Below are 6,306 nucleotides of genomic sequence, written 5' to 3'. Positions count from 1 at the left end.
TAAGGAACTGCACTTTGGGAAAAGTTGGAAACACACAAGCTGCTTAGGTTAGTTAAAGTCATTCTGGAAACCGATAGTGATGTAACGGTCACGGACCGGGACAATGTATACAAGTGGCTCGTTCAACCCTGTAAATATTGGTAGGGGGTAGCCTCCCGTAGACCTATAGCAGCCCAGAAGGTTGGGCCATTATCTGTTAGTCATCTTGGGTGAGACCTAAGTCTGTACTGTGCAAGTGTTCTCAACTGTTCAAGAGACTGTACTCACTGTGGGGATCCGCTCTGGTAGGCAGTGGTAGCGAGTGCAGTATAGAGGCAACACAGAATGGTCTTGGTGTAAAACACGATGCTTTGTTTATTCACACGGTGCATATTTGTGAAAGACGGTGCAGTTCATAGGGAGGGTGGTCACACACAACAGCAAAATAATAGTTCAAACACAGCAAGTCCCTGCTGCAGGCTACTTGAGGCCTGTTTCAGTCACATAAAGCAAAGTCTATTTAAAGCCAGGAGTAATGTCACCTTTTTCTCCTTGGTGAAGTAAGTCCATGGGTTTTGCTTCTAGACACAGGACACGGATCCCTCCTGGTTTCAGCTGCAGGATCCTGCACAGTCCTTTACAGGCCTCAGCACACAGCCCAGCTCACCTCTACTTCTCACTCTCACAGCCAGAGAACACAGAAGCTCCACATTGCGCACCACACCCTTGTTGCTGGTCAGGTTTTAACCCTTCCCTGCAAAACCTGGCCTGGACCGTGGGGAGACAGGCACCCGCCCGCATATCTGCCTGCTCCCAATAAGAGCCGGCCCGGATCCGCTGTTAACAGCATAACTGCTGCAAAATGCACTTTTCTGGCTCTTACTCCACCGGGGCCAGGACCCCCGGTGGCACGTACCTCCCGTCTACTACCACCCCAGGTACTCTCCTACATATCCCCCCCCTTTGTTCAACCCTGAAGGGTTGCACACCCTGTTCAATCCTGAGGGGTTGGACACATGTACAACAGTGTACCCGGGACAGGGCATCGGCATTCCCCTGTAAGCGGCCTGCCCTGTGTTCGACACTGAACTTAAAATTCTGGAGGGACAAGAACCATCTGGTGACCCGGGCACTCCCCTCCTTGGCCCGGCTCATCCACTGGAGAGGAGAATGGTCGGTCACCAGACGGAACCTTCTCCCTAACAGATAGTACCTAAGGGACTCGAGGGCCCACTTAATGGCCAGGCATTCTCTCTCCACCACGCTGTACCTGGTTTCCGCTGGGGTGAGTTTGCGACTCAGGAAGACAACAGGGTGTTCCTCCCCACTGATTTCCTGAGAGAGTACTGCCCCTAGGCCCACTCCAGAGGCGTCCGTCTGAACGACAAATTCCCGTGTGAAGTCGGGTGTCACCAAAACCGGGGACCCACACAGAGCCGACTTCAAACGGGAGAATGCCTCCTCCGCCTGCTCATCCCAGCGGACCATCACCGTCTTCCTCCCCTTTAAAAGTCTTGTCAACGGGGCCGCTACTGTGGCAAAGTTGGGGATAAAGCGCATGTAATATCCTATCATCCCTAGGAACGAACGTACTTGCTTGGTGGTAAGAGGTCTGGGCCAGCTCTTGATCGCCTCAACCTTGTCTACCTGGGGTTTGACAACTCCCCGCCCAATCACGTATCCCAGGTACCGGACCTCCTCGAACCCGAGCGAACACTTTTTTGGGTTGGCCGTCAGTCCAGCTTTTCTAAGTGAATCGACTACGGCCTGTACCTTGGGCAGGTGACTCTCCCAGTCCTGGCTAAACACGATGATGTCGTCCAGATATGCCGAAGCATATGGACGATGGGGCCGTAGGATGACGTCCATCAATCGCTGGAAGGTGGCTGGAGCGCCATGTAGGCCAAAGGCCAAAACTTGGTATTGAAATAACCCCTCGGGGGTGACAAAGGCAGTCTTCTCCTTTGCCGCCTCCGTGAGAGGCACCTGCCAATATCCTTTTGTGAGGTCGAGGACCGAGAAATAGCGAGCTTTCCCTAGCCGTTCTATGAGCTCGTCTACCCGGGGCATGGGGTAGGCATCGAATTTCGACACTTCGTTGAGCTTTCTAAAGTCATTGCAGAAGCGCAGAGTACCGTCAGGTTTTGGGATGAGGACTATGGGGCTGGCCCACTCGCTCCTTGACTCCTCAATCACCCCTAACCTGTTACGCTGAGCGCTCCGGGTCCCCTGCTGGCCTCGGAGCGCTCACAGCGTATGCCCCCAGGCAGCACTCCAGTGTCTCGGCGTGTGCGTCCTCGCTCTCTAGGGCGCGCGTGCGCCGGGACTCTTAGATTCAAAGGGCCAGTGCAGTGATTGGTGCCTGGTCCAAAAGGGTTATTAAGGGTTAAGGTTTGTGAGAGGCAGTGCTGACTTAATTAGGCTGCACCTGTGCACTGCCCATTTATACCTTCTCCTCCCACAGCTTCCTGCCGGATCTTTGTGCCTTGTGCCTCAGAGAAAGCGTTCCACTGTGTTTGTTTGCCTTGCCTGTTGCCGAACCCGTTGCTACCGTCTACTCGCCTTTGAACCTTTGCCGCCTGCCCTGACCTCTGCTACGTCCGACTACGCTCTTGCCTTCTCCCTGTGTACCACGCCTTATCAGCTGCCAGAGAGGTCGAGTTGTTACTAGGGGACACGACCTGGTAGTTACCGCCGCAGCAAATCCATCCCGCCTTGCGGCGGGCTCTGGTGAAGACCAGTAACTGCTTAGAACCGGTCCTTTAGTACAACCCGCGCCATCGCCTCTCTGGTCCAGAGGATCCACTACCTGTCCTGCCGGTACGGGACAGTAAGATCCGGCCATGGATCCCGCTGATGTTCCCCTGCCAAGCCTAGCGGACCTCACCACTATTGTGGCCCAGCAGGGTCAACAGCTGGCCCAGTTGACCGTTATGTTGCAGCAGCTCCTGCCTTCTCAGCAACAGCCAGCTCCTCCGTCTGCTCCTGCTGCGTCACCTCCGCCTGCAGTTGCCACCGGTTCCAGAATCCGTTTGTCCCTACCAGACAAATATGACGGAGATCCTAAGCAGTGCCGTGGGTTCTTGTCACAGTGCTCTCTCCACCTCGAGCTTCTGTCCGACCAGTTTCCTTCTGAGCGGGCCAAGGTAGCCTTTATTCTCAGTTTACTGTCCGGGAAGGCCCTGGCCTGGGCTACACCACTATGGGACCGCGCAGATCCTGCCACCGCTTCCGTCCAGAGCTTCTGCCTAGAGTTCCGGAATGTTTTTAAGGAGCCTGCCCGGGTTACCTCCGCAGAGACTGCCTTACTAAATTTGACCCAAGGAGGTTCTTCCGTGGGTGACTATGCCATTCAGTTCCGCACCCTGGCCTCTGAGCTGAACTGGAACAATGAAGCCCTTTGCGCCACCTTCAAGAAGGGACTTAACAGTGAAGTAAAGGACGTTCTGGCTGCACGTGAGCTTCCTTCCACTCTTAGTGACCTCATCTTGCTGGCCACTAGGATAGACAAACGTTTCGCCGAAAGACAAGAGGAACTCCTCCTTGAAAAGGAAAAAGCTCGTCCTAGACGCTTTCCTCGTCTGGCTCCCGTTTTTCTGCGTCCACCTCAATCCGCTACTGGGCTTTCCGCCGTGGAAGCCATGCAGGTGGATCGGTCACGTCTGAATCCGCATGAACGAAGCCGCCGCAGAAACGAGAACCTGTGTCTGTACTGTGCCAGTACCGAGCACTTCCTTAGAGATTGTCCTCTCCGTCCACCGCGTTCGGGAAACGCTCGCACCTAGTAAACGTGGGAGAGGCGTTGCTAGGTGTGGATTCTTCCTCTCCACGTCTCATCATACCCGTGCAGTTGATCATCTCTTCCAAGTCCTCTTTCTCCGCAGCCGCCTTCTTGGATTCCGGTTCAGCTGGCAACTTCATTCACGCCTCCTTGGTTGACAAGTACCGTATTCCAGTAATCCGTCTACCCAAGCCGTTTTTCATCTCTACTGTTAACGGTGAGAGACTCTCTGCCACCGTGCAGTTCCGTACCCAGCCTCTGCAGATGGACATCGGAATATTTCATACCGAGACTATAGAGTTCTTTGTCCTTCCCTTCTGTTCCTCCGAACTCCTCCTGGGTCTGCCGTGGCTTCAACGTCATAGTCCTATCCTGAATTGGTCCACCGGTGAGATCCTGCGTTGGGGTTCCTCCTGTTCGGACCGCTGTCTCAAGCCTGCTCTGGTCAAACAGAACCCGCAAGTTTCTCCGCCTTCTGGGCTGCCCAAGCCATACCATTCCTTCGCGGATGTCTTCTGCAAGAAACAAGCTGAGGTCCTTCCTCCTCACCGATCCTATGATTGCCCGATCGACCTGATACCCGGTTCTACTCCACCTCGGGGCAGAATTTATCCTCTCTCACCTCCTGAGACTCTTGCCATGTCCGACTATATAGGTGAGAACCTACAGAGAGGATTCATAAGAAAGTCTTCTTCTCCTGCTGGGGCCGGTTTTTTCTTCGTGACAAAAAAAGACGGCTCCTTCCGCCCCTGCATTGACTACAGAGGTCTTAATAAAATTACCATCAAGAACCGTTACCCTCTGCCTCTAATCTCTGAGCTATTTGATCGTCTCCGAGGGGCTAAGATCTTCACTAAATTGGACCTTCGAGGGGCCTATAATCTGATCCGTATCCGTGAGGGAGACGAATGGAAGACCGCCTTTAACACAAGGGACGGCCATTTTGAGTATTTGGTGATGCTCTTCGGCCTCTGCAACGCACCTGCTGTCTTTCAGGAATTCGTTAATGATATTTTCAGGGACTTACTTTACACCTGCGTGGTCATATACCTGGATGATATCCTCATCTTTTCCTCCAATTTGGATCAACACAGGGTCCATGTGCAACAAGTTCTTACTCGTCTTAGGAGAAATCGCCTGTACGCTAAACTTGAAAAATGTATTTTTGAACGGACCTCCCTGCCTTTCCTGGGATACATTATCTCAGCCCAAGGACTTCAAATGGACCCAGCCAAGCTCTCGGCGGTTCTGGATTGGCCACGCCCCTCTGGTCTCCGAGCCATACAAAGATTTCTGGGCTTTGCGAATTACTACAGGCAATTCATCCCTCACTATTCCACTCTGGTAGCTCCTATCGTGGCCCTCACAAGAAAAGGAGCTAACCCCAAATCCTGGCCTTCCCAAGCCGAGGAAGCCTTCCAGTCCCTGAAATGCGCCTTTGCCTCTGCACCCGTTCTCTCTAGACCAGATTCCACCAAGCCTTTCTCTCTTGAAGTGGATGCCTCCTCGGTGGGAGCCGGAGCTGTCCTCACCCAGAAGTCTTCCCGGGGCAAGACTTCTACTTGTGGCTTCTTTTCTAAAACATTCTCTTCCGCAGAGAGAAATTACTCCATTGGGGACAGGGAACTGCTGGCTATTAAATTGGCACTGGAGGAATGGAGACATTTACTCGAGGGCGCCACACATCCTGTGTACATCTTCACGGACCACAAGAACCTGGCTTATCTCCAGTCTGCTCAGAGATTAAATCCCCGTCAGGCTCGTTGGTCTCTGTTCTTCGCCCGCTTTAATTTTGAGATCCATTTCCGTCCGGCTTGTAAAAACATTAGGGCAGATGCTCTGTCTCGCTCCTCTGATGTGGTGGGCGACGAGTTAACACCTCGATATATTATCCCTCCAGAACGCCTTATAACAGTCGCTCCCGTGGACCTGCGCCTTCTTCCTCCTGGCAAATCCTACGTACCTCCACGTCAGCGGCTGCGAATTCTCAAGTGGGGCCACGCCTCCCCTTTTGCCGGTCATCCAGGGGTGCAAAAGTCTCTCCAACTAATCTCCCAAAGGTACTGGTGGCCTTCTCTAGAGAAAGATGTCTCGGACTTCGTCCAGGCCTGTATGATTTGCGCCCGGGATAAATCGCCTCGCCAGAAACCAGCGGGTCTCCTCTTGCCTCTACCCGTTCCTGAAGTTCCCTGGTCTCACATCGCCATGGACTTTATTACAGATCTTCCCTCCTCCCATGGCAAGTCTGTTTTTTGGGTCGTGGTGGATCGCTTCTCCAAGATGGCTCACTTTGTACCCCTGCCCGGTCTACCCTCTGCACCCATGTTGGCCAAACAATTTTTCCAACACATCTTCCGTCTCCATGGCCTTCCCAAACATATTGTCTCGGATCGTGGGGTACAATTTGTCTCCAAATTCTGGAGGGCTCTATGTGCTCAGCTCGGGATCAAATTGGACTTTTCTTCTTCGTACCATCCTCAGTCTAACGGCCAAGTAGAACGGGTGAACCAAATTTTGGGTGACTATCTGCGTCACTTTGTATCCTC

Source organism: Bufo gargarizans, chromosome 2 (assembly GCF_014858855.1).
Source record: "Bufo gargarizans isolate SCDJY-AF-19 chromosome 2, ASM1485885v1, whole genome shotgun sequence".
NCBI lineage: Eukaryota > Metazoa > Chordata > Amphibia > Anura > Bufonidae > Bufo > Bufo gargarizans.
This window is presented reverse-complemented; position numbering follows the sequence as displayed.